The sequence below is a fragment of the Dipodomys ordii genome, unplaced genomic scaffold (assembly GCF_000151885.1).
Source record: "Dipodomys ordii isolate 6190 unplaced genomic scaffold, Dord_2.0 Scaffold38, whole genome shotgun sequence".
NCBI lineage: Eukaryota > Metazoa > Chordata > Mammalia > Rodentia > Heteromyidae > Dipodomys > Dipodomys ordii.
Window position 1 is genome coordinate 744,082 of NW_012267254.1, and position 18,150 is coordinate 762,231.

An 18,150-nucleotide genomic window follows, 5' to 3' on the forward strand; every position below is an offset into this window, starting at 1 on the left:
AGAAAGAAAGAAGGAAGGAAGGAAAGAAGGAAAGAAAGAAAGAAAGAAAGAAAGAGAAAGAAAAGAGGCTATCTATATCCATTATGCAGCTCCAGACAGAATGGAGATTACATTTCTATTATGCTATTTAGTTGTAAATGACTACTAAATCATGGATCTATCTTGTTAGGCCACATTCAGGATAAACTCAACAATTAGTACAAAAATATAAGGTTGCTTATGAGACGTGGCTTGAATAAATACAACAGCAAGGCCTAAGATCTCTTAGGTGTCAGAAATATGCATCATCTACCCCATTCTTTTCTATTTTATATGTGTGCTAGTCCTGGGGCTTGAACTCAGGCCCTGGGCACTGTCTCAAAACTTTTGTGCTCAAGGTTAGTACTCTACAGCTTGAGCTACTTTCAGCTTTTTGGTAGTTAATTGGAGGTAAGTCTCATGGGCTTTCCTTCCCGGGCTCTATCTGCCCCATTCTCAACCAAAGGTACATGATGGTCAATACACCATGCCCACATCAAGATGAATTCAGCATCAAGCACTCTGAAGTTAGGAAGACTAGGAGAAGATGTTATTTAGCCAACCTTTGCACAGACCAGATGCTATGATATCGTTTGTCCTGCTGGAGAGAAACCCACAATGACCTAGAACCTATGAAAAATTAGTGCCAATGGGAGGCACAATATTGTCAGGCCACAGATGTCACTATGAGTCCCCAAAAGTTAATCCCTTCTTATCAAAGATGAGCTTTTTAAACTATGACTCAACTGTGTCCATTACAGGAGAACCCAAGGAAGAAAACAAGGGCATCTGATCAGCCTCAGAATCAGTACCAGGAAGGGGCAGGGATTAATTCTGGGATTGCTGGGAAGAAAGGTAATTTGGTCTATGAGACTTTCTGAAGATCCTTTGCAAGCCTGTATGGCAGGACTTGGATAAGAGCTGCAGCCATAATATCTTAATCATTTTCAACATATTCTGAATCAACTAAAATTCTTTAGTGATTTTTACCTCAACTTCTATCAATCAGGGCATCATTTGTGACCTCAACTTCTATCAATCAGGGCATCATTTGTGTTAACAGTATTCCCCTATAATAAAATTAAAAGATCACTTGATCATGGGTGCTAGTAAAGACAACCAAAGGGCATGAAGTCTTCTGGCATTATCAGTGACAATATGCAAAATATTTTAGAATGGAATTATTTCTTCAGTGAAAACAAGAAATCCACTAATTATCCTACGTGTTTGCAGTAAATGGGAGGTTTGATTCATAAAGAACACGAATGGAAAGGAAAAGGATGACAAAAATCTCAAGGGGATCAGGCAGCAACCACCAAAGCTTATTGAAATGGCATATTATTTTTGTTCTCAGATATCATCTGGAAATTCCACGCCAACTATGCTAAGAACACCTTTAAATAATAAATTGCCCAAAAACAAAGTACCTTTTCATTCAATGTCTACTGCTCTTTGCTCCAAATCACAATGCCTTACACCAATGAGATTACAAACAAACTTTGGAGAAAGCTTATATCAGCAATGTACACAAATGGATGCTCACACCATGTCACACCATGATAGGTTTAGTGGTGGTGGAGGATGTACATCTCAAAATTAAGGAACTCTCATAGTGTTGATCAAGTCTTTTGACTGAAGGCTATAAAGTACATCTGGTGCTTGGTTTTCAAATGTTCACGTTGTCTTCATCTATTTTAAAAAAAGGAAAGGTGGCTGCTCAGCTGGGGATTATAATGGAGCAACCTGAGCTGGGCACAAGCCCTTCTGGATGCTTACACTGGCAGCCTGTCATTGATGCATACCACCAAGGAAGTGCACAGCTCTGAGTCATAGATCTGACCTTAAAACTGCATGCTGGGAAAACAAAACAATATCCTCATTCCTTATGTAAGTGTACTAGGGACTTTTCAATTATATCTACATCAATTTTCAATTCACTCTGAAATTTCTTCCCAAGCAGGACCTTTAGAAAGCAGAAGAACAGCTTAATGTCTACAGGGTCAAAAATCAATCTTTTCTGAAACAGGCACTTAGCTTTTGAAAGGTCACATATCTAACTGAAGCCAACTGACCCATGGTCTATGAGTATCTGTCACTGATTTACTTAGACTATGCCTGTTTCTACAAAGAAGGAAAGGAAATGTCACCAGCAGTATAATTCCAATCTCATAGTGGACATTTTGAAAAATTAACTCTGAAGGGTAACACTGATCATGATGTACTGTACTCACAAACTGACATGTTGAATTGAAACCTCTTTGTACTACTACTTTCAAAATGATCAAAAAATAAAAAATAACTCTGAATTTCAGGATTAATATTAAATCATATTTACTATATACAAATAATTTTTAAAATATATATGATGGCTATTTTTAATAGATACTAAAATAAGGATTTCTAGCTATAGTGTTGTGGCACTGCAAGATGGCAAACCAAGAGTATATAGCCAGGTCAAAAACAACTGAAAGTTAACAGTAAAATTAAACAGATAGTATAAAATTATAATTTTAATCTCTCATTAACAATAACTGTATGGTTTGTTGACTTTACTGTGTGCAACTCAAGCAAAGAACAGTATACCTGGAATAAAAAGCCCAGATGTAATCTATGTCTACAGAGTTACCTACTAGCCAAATTAATTTTTTTTCATTTATGAAATGGAGATATTAATAGCTGTCCTGTTTACCCATAGAATTGTTTAGGAACAAAATAGAATAGTATATAGGCAGTCCTCTAATTGTTTTTGATGGACCTAATTTTTCACATGACCCACACAACTTTCACAACAAGCACACACACATTTATCATATGCCATAAAACCTAGAGGCAGATCGTTGTGAAGAGACTAACAATCTTTTGAAATTCTCTTTCATGTTAGCCCAGACTCTGCAGATGAAAAATTTACAAAATGGTAATATGGCTATTTTCGTTTTCTTAGAGTATTTAATCCTCCTTATTTAGTTAATGTCCAGTTCTTTACAAAGGCATAAGTAGCTGGGAACAAATGTATAATAAGCAAGCTCACATAATCTTGTGCTTTGGCTTTGATCTAAAAATCAAAAGCATGCCCATGTACATATTTGTATAGGGTATTTTTGGCTGTGTTAACTGACATTGGTTTATCCTTTATTCATTACAAAGAAATTAACTTAAAAAGCCCTACACAAAAGAAAAATTAATCCAAGATTAGGTATAAGGCTTTTATCTGGAAAAAAGCAAAGAATATAAAGAACACTTTTGCCTTTCGTTGTTTAAAAGCCTGGAGCTTTAGTAACCACTTGAAGGAGTGAGTTAATCCCTTTGTAACACAGCCAGGATGGGATTTATTTTCCTACTGTTATGATGGTAACTTAGAACACACAGGACAACAATATCAAATATCAATTCCCTCCAGAGTGGTAACTTTCTAAATGTAGTTATTAGTAATTTGTCTGGATTATCATTTAGCATACAAATACTCTCTACCTAGCAATTTGAACTTCCACTCCACCTTCGATATCAAATCCTCAATTGCTGTCAAATGTAAGCCACATATTGTCTTCATGAAATAACATTACAGGTGTTATGGGTGGATAAACTGAAACATTAAAAGATTAAGTGGCTTACCTTAAGAAAAGGTGGCGAGGTCAAACTAAGAATAGAAACTCAAGTACTATCACCTGTCCTAAGCATAAATCTAGAAAATGTTCCATCTTCCTGCCAGCCATAAGTATGCAGTATAATGCATTTTATATTTTCAACATAGGTTTTACTGTGGAGAAAACTAATCTTCTCAAGAACTGCTTTGTGGAAATATCATTTAATTAATGGTGGTACGATATATATATATATATATATATATATTGCAAAATATGAAGTATTCATACACCAAAAACTTCATGAATAAAATTAAATCTGATTTGTAAGCTTAATGTTCAAATGTAAATTTCAATGAAATAATTCATAAACTGGACCCTTAACAAAAACTATTGTTTTATACTCAACTCCTATACTATATACAGTAAATCTGTTTTATTATGGACTATTATGAAACAATCACCAGAGAAATAAGTCACATTCTAAGATCAAGCAGCAAGTCAATAGTAGGGGAATCAAAAACTTCACAACCTAATAGCCTCTTCCAAGACCAAAGTGCATGTTATTCAACCATGCCAGGGAGCTTTATGGGTTTTAAAGGCTCATGTGTTTAAAGGGTTTGGTAAGATTTTTATAACTCCATATGTATCTCTACCTATGTATCCCACCTAATCCTTGCGCCAAAGATCTCTGTCCTTTCTCAGCCTTACACATAGTTTTTTGGAACATCCAGAAATGGACACCATAGCAGAAGTCTGTTTCTGTCCAAGCTACAGCAGCTGAAACTTAAGTGGAAAGTAGAGGATTAGCCCCTATAGCGAGTGAGAAAAACTGCTTGGAAATGTTAAGGGATCTCATGCCAGCTAACTCAAGAGTGCTAGTGAAGACTTCCAGAAGGAAATATGCCCAGCCAACGTCCTGGACAAGGGAAAGTGTTTGGACACATACTAAAGCGAACAACAACACAGTTTTGCAAGAACATAGGGAAAGCGCTTTCCACATAAATAGAGGCAAAAGCCACCCAGTGAAGCCTTTCATGTCCATCCCCACATTCTCTATTTGATTTGTAACTAGAGTTATTTTAATAATTTGTGCTTAACACCCTGACACCAAAGTTGGGATTGGAGCCAGTGCAGACTCATTTAGTCATTAGTTAACTGCTCCTACTACACTCCAAATGCAATTGATTTTGTGTGAAGAACCAACATTTGATGTGAATAACTCTTAAAGATGATCCTTCATCTCTATAAAAATTAGAATTTATTTGGTTTCTGCCTATGATGAAAATAAAATTGACAATTATAACCTATCTTAGTAGAGGACAACAATGTTGAGTCACACATGCAAAAATGTTTAAGTCTATTTTTTCCAACTCCATGTGAGAATTCATTTTTAAAAAAACACTAATGTTTTCCCAGCAAAACTGGAGAATTTATTTCATGTCTTTCACAACATATTCTGCCAACTGAGGCACATTAGTATCATATTCAAAGGCTAGACTTTGAGTGATGAAGTTTCACTGGTGAAGAAATCCACTACATTCACTTTGAAATGCATTCGAAAATAAGATAGATTGGTGGATGGATAGAGGGATGGAAAGGTGTGTGATTTTAAAAAATAACAAACAGAGAAAATATTGTTAACTATACAGATGATGGTATACATTCACTGCAAAAAAAACAAAAATTATTCCAATTTTAATTTTTTTAATTTTTTCATAATAAAAAGGTAGAGGGAAGGAAAATATAAATAAGGAAGAGTTGGGAAAAATCAACCGCAACTACATGCAAGCAGGCACTGGTGTCCTGAAAGCATTTAAAATCACAGGCATAGAATCTAGTACATTCTGGAATGAAGGAAGCAAAGTGAGTACAAAAGCCCCAAATGGAAGAAATTTGCAAAATCTATTTGAAGGTTTTTCAGGCATAATCAGAGATTCCCTAAAACTCTTATAATGAACTACAAAATTGCACACGTGTTTTTTTACTTGCTTGAGCAGTCTGGTTCAATCAAGTTCCCTAATCCATTCGCACAGCCCCATCTGAGGGATGACACCACAGCCAGCCTCCAGCTTCTTAATCATCTCTTCCCTTTTATGGCCGTTTCGAGTTTAAAGCATATACTCATCTGTTTCCAGATTCCTAAAGGTAGTAGAAAAATCTAAATATAACAGATGGATAAGTGCTCATGGTAACTAGAAACCCAAATGTAACTTCAGCTTTTACAGTCCGATGCCTTAACACCCATGGCTTTAGTGTAATGGCCCTGATGTAGACCTTTTGTCTTCAGTCTTCCAACAGAAATATTACCCTGACTTTGATGGATGACTGATAAGTGCTATTCAAAATTTTATTTTAGGGTGACATTAATAACCTCTACTTATTTTAAAGTCAATTAGTAGGTGTCCTCTGGGATGCTAACATTTACTCTAAAACATAACTGAGTGGGTCTATCATTTTCATAACCTCAATATATTTCAAAAATCCAATTTGAAACTCTTGTATGAATTCTAAAATTCTATGAACTATAAAGTTGAAAACACTACTCGTTTACTTAAATTGATCTAATAATTAGTGCTGTTTAAACCAAACTGAAAATATTAACACTGTAAGAAATAATGACATAAATAATTTATATCAGTTGTCAACACATTTCGCCACACAGGGTTTTCAGTATGTGACATAAGACTGATGTGATAATGATGATGACAATGACAATTATTATAGTAAGAATGCTATTCATTATCAGCATTATTGATGGCTTCAGTTCTTAACCTTGTGACTCCTATTAAGCGTTTGACCTGAGCTATGTTCCCCATCCTGACCATGAAAAAATTTCCAAGATTTATCTATGACTTTAATACATTTTTGAAGTTCATAGTTACATGTGACTCAAGGTTTCAAACCCAGAAATGAAGGTCATCCAATATTCATCTCCAAAGTACCGATCTCTTTCACAAGTGATCAACTGTTGGCTTCTCAAATCTTTGTCCTATCAATAGAAGAAATAATGATGCACATAATCTTAAAACAATTTCTACATCAACTGAGCTTCCATAGGGTTCAAAACCTTAGTAAACTGATCAGCTCCACAAGCTCCTACTGGAGCTGAAGTGAACTCAATGACCTATCTTAGACTCTTAATACTTTTATGTTTGGAGAGTTAGGACTGAAGGACACAGGTTGCTTCCCTTGCCACAGTCTCTGTTAGGAAAAATGTATATATGTGAGGACTTTCCTAGAGAAGGTGAAAGGACTTGCAGATAAGATAAATTACCCATGAGTAAACTAATACAGTATGCACGAAGCTTAATCAAGCATTCTGACTTTACTTTGGAAAATTATTCAATTTCCTAAAACTAGAATATCTTTGTAAGTCTCAAGGGGATATATGGAAGAGATGAAATAGTGCCTGCTATACGTTCATTTAAACCAACTGAAGTCCAAGATGGTTTGACTCTAGCTTATTTAGAGGCCAGATATCTGTGTCTTCTTTACTTTATGTAAGTTGGGTATATATAAAAACACTAGGGGCTGGGAAGGTGGCTCAGTGGTAGAGCGCTTGTCTTGCACACATGAGGCCCTGGGTTCAATTCCTCAGCACCACATAAGCAAAAAGAAAAAAGCTGGAAGTGGTGCTGTGGCTCAAGTGGTAGAGTGCTGGCCTTGAGCTGGAGAGCTGAGGGACAGTGCCCAGGCCCAGAGTTCAGGCCCCACGACCAGACCCCCCCCCCCAAAAAAAAACCACTAGATTTGAATTTCAGTGTTCAAATGTGAATTCCATGAAATCCTGGTCAAATACAACCTTTCTTGTAGACTTCCATGGCACAGTTTAGTGGATTTAAACTGTGAAATATGCATGTATATTTATAATCCTTTAATAGTTTTTAAAACCTAAAAACTCTTTACTCATTTGATACATGAGATTGATAAATCCTGTGATGGATAACCAGTGGTCTTTTAAAGTAGCAAGTATTATGTCCAATGTTCCACTGATTTAATATCCTTAGCAGAGCTGCTCTTACAAGAAGTTGTCACATACAGTTCATTCACATCGACTAAACTTTCATTTCACTGAAAAGAATTATTCCTTCAGGATATCAGAGGTGCTGCACAGAAGTATGTGCTCTTAGTCTTCTTTTCTGTCCTCTGATAGAAGACTATGTAAGAATCAAAAACTTTTGGGTTACCTACTTCTTAAGAAGTCTGGTTAGGAATCCTTTGGTAAGTGAGGCATTTCTCTCTTCGACTAAAAATAAATTCCTTCTAAATCAGAAAAGTGGGAAAGGTTAGGAGATGGTATAAGAGGTCAAAATTAACTCCCAGACCCAGAATTTGGTAGCCATAGAAACAAGGGAGATAAATAAACCAATAACCTTAACAAATGTGTTGCACCTTTGCCAGACATATCTCTGACTTACCATTATTTTTATTTAAGATTCTTTCAGTCCAAACATAACTTTGACTCTGAAGACCAAAACCAAACAGAACTAGGCCCAAATGAAATATGAATTCCCATTCAAGCAAAGGGCAAGCAAAAGAATCAAAAGTTACACTCCCTCCCCCTTAGCAATGTGTTCTCTGTTACCCTTGAAAAATGATTGCAACATGCACCTCTAGAGGCAATGACATATGGGGAAAATATGTGGTGCCAAAGCCAGAGGAAAGTATGTCAAAAAAGAAAAACAGACATGAAGTAACTGACCTAATTAAAGAAAAGTACACTTACAGCAGGGAAACAAGTACATCTGCAAAAAAAGGATTGTAGCTGCAAGGGAGGGGGCTGCTGTGAGAAAGCTCATCACCTTAAAGTCAATTCTGGGATTGACCAAAAGGAAATGAGAAGATAAGAACCAAGATTCTACTTGAGTATGCACTGAACCTATAGATAGGAAGATTCATTCTCTGCCTAACACAGCTACACATCAATTAAAAGCTCTGAAACAATTATCTGTGTTTTGTCATGTGGGAAACCAGTATGTTTCACTTCCAACCACAAAAGCAGAAGAAGAAAGTGAGATGGAGTACTGGGACAACTGAACAAAAGAAACAAGAAAGGTACTGTACTATTATATCCATGTTTTGGCCTAAGCAGGAGTTCTCATGTTTCATGGATTTACCTACTGGGTGTGTCATCAATAGGGATATCCTTGTGATATGAAGTTAATTACGTAAATGCAGAATATTCTCTATCTTTAAGTGAGCACAAACTTATGGGAAAACATACAACATGATTAAAAGTCTCAAATATAATAATACTTTTTATTTTTCCATGTGCCTTCCAGTACTTATCTATATGTACAAACTGCTTTACATGTTTATAGTAGTAACATATATACAATTTTGTCTCCTGTACTTTAGTAAGCATATGTTACACAAATGCTATTATATTGCTATATAAGCATCAAAATTAGGCTTTTTAACTGATTCATGGAATTCCACTGCAGAGTTTATCACAATTTATTTAGCCAAAAATATTTGTAGAAAAAATGAGCAAATTTTCTAATGTACATTTAAATGCATTCTAATTTTGTTCTTCAAAAATAACATGAAATTTGTAATATGGAACACTTTCATCTTTTCTTGAAACAGTTTCTTTGTTAGAACACTACCTTGGTCTCCTACTTCTCAGTAAAGGATTACTGAATTCAAGGGTACTAATCTGTGACTTTTGCCATATAGTGCCAAGCAATGTTACAAAAGGCTTTGTACCAACTTATTCATCAGCTAGCTAAGTAAGTATAGATCTGTTTCAAGGTAGTCATATTAGCACACAGTTTTGTTTTACAGACAGAGCAGTTTAAAAATGTACTTTGAAGATTCTTTACTTTTGCTGGTCCTGGGGCTCAAGCTCTGAGCCTGGTCACTGTCGTTGAATTCCTTTTTACTCAAGGCTAGCACTCTACCACTTGAGCCACATCACCACTTCTGACTTTTTTCTGTGATTAATTAGAGATTAATTAGAGTCTCACAGGTTTTCTTGCCCTGCCTGGCTTCAAATAGAGATCATCAGATCTCAGCCTCCTGAGTAGCTAGGATTACAAGCATGAGTCACTGGCGCCTAACTTGAAGATGCTTAATTATGCTTACCATTATGCACCAGTAAGGATAATTTTTGCATAGATTTATTTACTTTGTAATATAATGTAAAAGTCTTCTACCTAACTGCCCACTGGAGAATTAATTAAGGCAACAGTTACAGAACATTTGCCTTCTTGTAGGTCTATGTAATTCTTTTCTCACACTTTAACTGAGTTCTGCACATAATAGAGAAATTAGCTATCTTTTTATACAGGAAGCAAATTTTTCCTACAAGTCTTCCTTGTCATGTTAATATAATTTTTCACAGGACTGTATATATCGAATCTAATGATTTTTAATGCTCTTTGTTTTTTTCTATCATTTTATAGCTACACCTAGCAATCTGGTAATTATTGCTTTCTGTGGTTTTTATTTTAAGCTTTCTAAAAGCTCTATATACTATTCTAAAATAAAATAAAAACTAATTTATACCTTATGATTCTTGTAATTTAATATATCTAGCTTTTCTACTAGAAGCATACATTATAGGACATGAATTTAAATATAAAATTACCCTCCACACGTGTTATATTAAAAAAATATTTGATTTTGTCCACCATCCTTGCTGTAACTAAAAGTGAATCCAGGTTTATCTAACAAGATCTGTCCCAAATTTCCCTTATATTTTTCTCATTTTGTTCAGACCAAATTAAAAATGATGTTTTCATATGACTTTTTTTCTTTGAACTGCTTTAGGACATAATCTTATTACTAGAGATGTAGCTGCTTTAGGATACAATTTTCTCATTATTAGAGAGATAGGGCCTCAGATTAGCAGCAATATAACCTGGTGCTGGTTTTAACTTCTGAATCTCAGGCCTTCTTCTAGACATTTGCAACAAAATCTGCACATTACAGTTTGAGAAATGCTGCAGGAAACCCTTGAAATCTTCTAGAGTAAGATTAAACACTGATACCCATGTTGTAGCCTCCTCTTAATCAAGTACCATCAGTAGGTATGGTTCCCTTAAGGTGTTAACCTTCGCCACTCCCTGTACTGAGACTTGAACTCAGGACCACCATTTAAGCACATCTCCAGCTCTAGCAAGCTCATCTTCTCTGGTAAAAATGAGCGTAAGTTTTCAACCTCAATTTAATCTAGACCTAGAGTTGGAAAGTCACACGCCTGGGTGTGTATAACATTCCAATAATGGCAACAGACCCTTAATCCTTAGTGTCAAATGAACTGCAGACAGTACTTGAGACTGAAGCACACCTCAGAGTTTGTTCTCTATCTAAAGGAACAGCAGCAATTTGTGGCTCTAGATTAGGCTAGCCAAACAGGAATGCAGGCTTAATGTTGCCAAATTGTCTGGTATTTCAAAATAAGTTACATTTTTTTAAACTGTGAAATCTCTCCATTTTTCAATACTGTCAATTGACTTGGAATTTAAAAGAATGCCTCTGTGTGCCATATTCAGCCTACTAGTTTGAGACTTTAGCTCTAGACTGGTGATTTCAAAAGTATTTGAGCCTAATTCATCTGTGCCCATGTACATATATGTACTACTAGTGCTCCAAGGACGGGTCACATCAATATAAATGATAGTCATCAAATCACGATGACTGTCTTGTAAAATAATTTAATTTCTGCATACTAAAAGCTATCAAATCAATAAGGAAAATTACCATATGTCAGCAATACAAACATTTCCTAGATGTGAAATGTGTTTAACTAATTAACAATATTATCATGAGTACAGTACAAATACTACAGTACAATATGTTGTGTTCAAGTTAGTATTCCAAATAATTCCACAACTAAAAAAGGGCAGCCAAATGGGATAATATCTAGTTTCTATTATAAAGTTTATCTAAGATATAATGCTATATTAAACTTAAAATAGAACACACTATCACTTCAGAAAACACATCTTCCTGTGGGAACTGCAAAGTCCATTTTCCTCAACTATTCAATTACAAACAAACGTTTAAAAATAGTGTGAAATGGTTTATATTTGTGTTCATTTGAGGGTGTTGGTGTCAGGCACGGCTGCATGGTCAACCATTACCACAGACTTTGTTTTTCCATGATTATTGGAGGTGGCATAAATCATAGATAGGCTCAAGGAACAAACTAGAAATAGAGACTTAAATTGTTTACTCCACTGGAGGCAGCATTATTTTTAAAAGAGTAAAAGCCATGTTCAATGTCTTCTTCCACAATGTACTGTTCTTTTTGTTTTGCACCCCACTACATTCCTGTCATGGCAATCTGGAAGGAGTAAGAGAGGAGAGAAGGGAGGGAAGAGGGGAGCGAGAGAGGAGTGAAAGAAAGGAGAGAAGGGTAAACAGAGAAAAGGGAGGAGAGAAGAGAGATTGGGGGAGAGATAGAGGGGAGGTGATGGAGGGGGAGAGGAGAAAGCAGGAGAAAGGGAAGGAAGGAAGGACAAAAGGGAGAAGGGACAGAGAGAGGGAGGGTGAGAGGTGGGCAAAAGATACAACTGTATAAACCTGTGCTTTTGTCACAGTAAAACAGATTTTAACACATTCAACTTAATTGACTCACTTGAGAATCTCTTTGCTCTAAAACAATGTTAAAATGTTTGTTATGATTTTTACACTGATAAGGCACATCAAAGTTACAGAGTGCTGTGGAATTCCTACTAAGTGCACTGGAGGATGTTAAAACATCTTTAAAGTATTCCATCTGTTTCTATGCAAAAATTTAAATATTAGAAGAGCACAGAGATAAAATCTTCACTCTTGAGGTGAGCACTTTAGGATCCCTCAGCACTGTAGGGTGTCAAGAGTCACGTGCTTGAAGAAAAGGTATTATTTTTTTTTTTTTGCTTGTGGGGAGTTGGATCTAAGACTTTTTACAATATAAGTGTCTCTATTATTTGTATGTGCATGTGCCAATACCACAGTTAAGTTCAGGGCTTCATCCTCTTGCTGGGCTTTGTTGCTCACAGCTAGTGCTGTATTATCCAGTCTAGCATCTTGCTAGTTAATTGGAGATAAGAGTGTTACTGACCTTTCTGCCCAGGCTGAGTTTAAACTATAATCCTCAGATCTCAGCCTCCTAATTAGCTAGGATTAGAGGTGTGAGCCACCAGCATCAGGCTTCTATGACTTTTTTGGTGTAAGTTTGAAGACAACTGAGCTAGGTAGAGGTTATCTATGATTGAGAGCTAAGGCAAAAATCAAACTGAAGATGAGTTTACCTCAGCAGGTGAAGCTTTTATCATGGTTTAGAGCCCCATGTCCTGGGTAGCACATCTAATGACCACCATAATAAAGTTGAGAAAATTCAGATTAAACCTTTCTAAATTTTTTCCCTATTTTTATTAGTACAATTTTTATTTTTATGAGTAAAATGTTTATTCCTTAAGGTTTAATATATTCAGGCATTTGAGTTATATAGAAGTTGACCATCCCTAATCCAAAAATCCAAAAAGCTCAAATGATCCAAATTATGAAAGTGGGTGCTGACATGTCCACCAAAATTGGGAAATTCCACACCTAACCCTGTGGGACAGGTCAAAATCAAAACAGAGGCACACTAACATATTGTGAAAACTATGTGAATAAAGTGCATATGAAGCATATGTAAGCTTTCTGTTTAGACATAGGTTTGTGTCTCATTATGCATATGCATATGCAAGTATTTCATCCAAAAAATGACTGGTCCCATGGTTTCAAATAAAGGATACTTAACCTGCATTGTAAAATCTGTGATGAGTTCCGTAGCTGTAGACCTAGTGTACCTAGTGAATATCTATGGCAATTGAAAGGGGAGTAGGTTCACTGAATATCTGTGTGGGGTGGGACAAGATAGAAGTACAGACCAATGCAAACACAGCAACCTTCTCATGGATGAAAGTAGAAATCCTGACAGGCACTGGGTTGACTAAAGTCACATCCCCTCTTGTAAACATGTGGAGACTAAGGAACAATCGTTCTCACAATGTGACAGGATGAACCATTTTTTTAATTTTCAAAAATGAAAATAATACTCAGGAGGCTGAAATCTGAGGATTGACGAGGGGCTGAAGCCAGCCCAGGCAGGACAGTGTGTGACACTCATGTCCAACTAACCAGCAAAAAGCCAGAAGTAGACCTGTGAGTAAAAAGCTAAATGACAGAGCCTAAGCCCTGGGTTCAAGCCTCAGGACTGGCACAACACAAAAGAAAAAGTGTATGTCCCTTCTCTCAAGGAGAGAAATGAGCAAACTTGGAGTACAAATCACCTAGAGTACAAATCACCCACTTAAGCTAACTAAAATGGACATCAGAGGATGTTATATTAAAAGCAAGTCTGGGCAATCTGGTTGTATATACCCATGCAGCAGTGCTACATCTGAACTTGAGGGCAAATTAGAAAACCAATTTTCTGGCTAGCACATGTTAACATGGCCAAGCAGCACTCTTGGGCTTTGCTATCACAAGAGTTTGCAGTGGCAGCCCTGCACCTTGACTTCTTCTATCAGGGAGTTTCCTGATGGTCCATCAAGGCAACATAACCTTTTCTAGTCACCAGCAGGAGTCCTCTCCCTCCTATCCAAGCAACTGTTCCATGTAGCTTTCCTGCTCTCTACTGTTCATTCTGCCACATGAGCAAGTCTCTCTTTTCAAGCAAACCTTCTAGCAGTTCTGTTGTGTCTGGCACATTCACTTTTTGTCCCTGAATTCAAAGCAAAGGAGGTTTTCCCTTGGAAAGGCACTCCCCAGAGAGCTAATATTTAGGGTAAGCAGTAATATTGGTCAGGCCAATTAAAATAATCCCTCTTAAACCTCCTGGACGAATAAAGCTCTTTATACAATGCCACCCCTAACACCACAAATTGGAAGGTTGGAGATCTGCTTAAGAATTTGTAGCAATTAGGAAAACGTACCTCACACTGGATGTGTGAACAGAATGGATTCGGCAAAGTCTGGGCACAGTTGAGAACAGCTTCCCTTTGCCTAAGTTAGGGAAAAATGAGCAATGTTACCTTTTTAGAAGAAAAGTCAGAAATGCTTTGAAAAACACAACTTCCTTTGAAATGGCTCATGGTAACACATTCTACTTTGTATTTACAACCCTAAGAGTTAAACAAGAACTGCCAAGATGTTTTGCATATTTTTCCAAATGTCTGTTTATCATATAACATTAGCACTGGCAGCGGATCTGGCTCCCTCATTATCAAGCTGTATTAGCTCAAACACTCAGCATTGTTAGGGGAGTGAGCTCATGGCCTATTTCGGTTTTAAATTAACATTTGGCAATCACCCGAGTAATCAAAACAAATGACTCAGTCATTTAGAATAGATTTATTAGTTGAGTTCCCCTTTTCTCTCCTCTTTTAACATCTTTAGAATATCTTGCCACAGGAGGGCTTGGTCCCAGCCAGAATGTAGAACACAAGTCACCAGAGGAATATTTAGAGGTGTTGCCATGGAGATGAGGTACACTGTGACCACTGAAGTTATCTCCAATCAACAACAGGATTACAATGCAGGCTAGCAGGCAGACATCCCAGTGTTGATGATTCTGTAGCACGAGGAAACAAGTGCGCATTATGCGGTTCCCATCTCAGACACGAATACAGTCCCAGCAATGAGTTGCCCTCCCTACATGCCATACATTATTACCTTCCGCCTTACACCACCTTGCAAACAAAAACTGAGAAAAAGCTAGCTCCCTGAGAACCCTGTCTGAGTTGTTTTGCTTGTTTATTTTTATTTGGGGGTGCTTAGGAGTTTGGCTTTTTTTCAAATTGGTGGTCTCACTATAGCCCAACTGGCATGGTATTTCAATCCTCCTGCCTCAGCCTGAGTGGTGAGATTACAGATACTCTGGCATACACCCCTGGTGCCTAGCTCCCGTTTTTACACTAAGCTCAGCCTGGTACACAGAGGCCTCTCTAGAAGGGCTAAGAGAAATAGGGAAACCATAAATCAACGATTCTAACCAACCTTAAACCCTCATCTCTCTACTTATTATTTCCAGGCTGATCCTCAAACTGTCAGTGCTATAGGTTTTTTTAAATTTTGATGTACTAGCCAAGAAAGAGGTAGCCCAGTTAGTTTTAATAGGCTAATAATGGATTCATCTTTTTAAGTGATCTTAATGACAACTGTCATCGTTGAGAACAACAGTTTTGAAGTCCAGGTGGATAAATCTGTTGACTAAAAAAATAGGGTTCTTCTTGGCCAGGTCAAAGCCAGGAGGAAGGCAACTTTGTACTATTAGTGGTAAAGAGCTAGAAATTTTTTTGTTACTTGTGGGGCTTGAACTCAGGGCCTGAGCACTGTCTCTGAGCTTTTTTTGCATAAGACTAGCACTTTGAGCTACAGCTCCACTTACTATTTTCTGGTTTGGAAATAAGTGTCTCATAGACTTTCCTGCCTGCTCTGGCTTCAAATTGCAATCCTCAGATCTCAGCCTCCTGAATAGCTAAGATTATAGGTGTGGCCACCAGAGTGCCCAGCAAATGAATTCAAGGGAATGCCTTCTAGTCCCCCTCCCACCAACACTTAAGTAGAAACAAGATTTTCCTATTCTATCATATAAATGCTATCTGTCATGTTGTATCTTGTTTGAGTACAGGGATTTAAGTTTCTTGGTTGCAAAGACAAATACCAGCCAGATGCCGGTGGCTCAGGCCTGTAATCCTAGCTTCTCAGGAGGCTGAGATCTGAGGATCACAGTTGAAAGCCAGCCCTGGCAGGAAAGTCTGTGAGGCTCTTATCTCCAGGAAACCGAAGTGGCATTGTGGCTTAAGTGGTAGAGCACTAGTCTTGAGCTGAAGAGCTGAGAGACAGAGCCCAGGCCCAGAGTTCAGGCCCCCATGATTTAAAAAAAAAAAAAAGACAAGTATCTCTCCCGTTTCTACTTTCTAGTATTTGGTATGGCTTAAAAAAAACTTTGCTTAGCTTCACCTCTCACCACCCTCACTCATTCATACAGAACTCCCTGTTGCTAGAAGATGCCACACCCTTTCACACAGCTACAGAGGGAATGCAGCATGGCACAGCTGTTCACAGCCAGGGTGCCAGGGTAAGATTGCAGGTCAAACACTGGCTTCACCTTCTATTTAGCTGCTCTCCCCGAGTCTCATAATGGTAACTACTTTACAGAAGCAAAAAGTACACACAAGACATGAGGCTATGCCTTACACACACAGGTACTTGCTGAATGTTAGGTATGAAAACTATTACTTATAGCAGGCTATCATTATCAAAATGCTATCAACTTTGGATGACAATGTAATATGTTGCCACAAGCACTTGACACTTAAATGTGCTCCTCTTTACATTCTATCCCAATTTGAACTTCAAAGCTGAAACTCTCAAACCCTAGCCTTAATATCCTATTTCATCTTACCCTCATAGAATTGATTTTCCCTAGAGGTACACATCCTTCATGCTCAGTTCTACTGAAGGAAACTTCTTTAACTGAAGATCTAGACTATCTTTCTTCCTAACAGCAAGAACTCAGCCCTGCCAATGCCTTCTATACTTTTTTTATTAATTTTAATTTTTATTTTTTGTGAACATATTGTACAGAAGGGTTACAATTACATGGGCACGAAAATGAGTACATTTCTTATCAAGCATTGCAGCCTCCTCCTTTCAAGGCAGGGAAGTTACTTTTTAATAACTAGTCTAGTTCTTTTTTTTTTTTTTTGTAGTTATCTACTAACCCTGGCTATCCCTTTTAGAGAAGTACTTGTATCTCATGTTCCCTGATACCCTGCAGAGGGCAGAAGAGGGCAAGAACCAATGATCGAGGAGGCAAAGCTGTTACTTGGGGTTCAACTCAGGCCCTTGCCAGCGCAATCTTCTGTTCTATAGTTCATGACTTCTCCAACGAGAACAAATCCAGAAAGGATTTAAAAAAGAAGTACAGTGTGATTTGTACTAAAAGTATGTTTCCATTTCACTCTATTCCCAGTACTAGTGTGTTGCCCTGAATGTTAGTTGGGGGTGTGAGAAGAAACACTCACAGAAGGCAAGTTGTGTGTGTGTGCATTTTTAAAATCTACAGTATGTAACTGTGGCTCTGACAAGGCATAATACAAATTGAGTTAACAAAATTACACAAGACAAAGAATAAAAGCAGAACAGTAGCCAAACACACTGAATAAAATTAAGCAATCGAAAGCTAAAGACTCAAAATCTTGAGAGTCAGATATACTTCAAAATAAGCCATGTTAATCTTATCGCACCCTGAACAAATTAATAAGTGAAATAAAGACACGCCACTTATGTTGTTCCAGATTAAGCAAATGGTTTTGTTTGACTAATATTTAATATAATCACTTTCCGTAGGTTTAATGAAAGCATTCTGCTCCTGGACACAGATGAGCCTTTCACTACTTATACCCAAGCTTAAATGATCCCCAAACCACCAACAGATTGGGTGGCAAATAAAATCCAGAGACAATACTGTCAAAGAACCTAAGACCAGCTGAATCAATCAAAATGGATGATCTCCACAGATGCACAGTGTCGTCTAGATGCTTTGAATGTGGTTGTCATAGCA

General features: G+C 37.2%; 1 protein-coding gene across 3 annotated transcripts in view; it reads right to left on the reverse strand.

Moving 5' to 3' along the window:
* The window catches only part of Fhl1 (four and a half LIM domains 1), a 58,924-nt gene that overhangs the window by 23,075 nt on the left and 17,699 nt on the right, over window positions 1-18,150 (reverse strand). For 2 of the 3 annotated variants that reach the window (XM_013018180.1, XM_013018179.1), the window contains exon 2: window positions 14,516-14,585. The exons of the other annotated variant lie outside the window; for it this stretch is intronic. The gene's annotated coding sequence lies outside the window, so the exon portion shown is untranslated. The remainder of the gene's footprint in view (window positions 1-14,515; window positions 14,586-18,150) is intronic. 3 annotated transcript variants of the gene reach the window in all.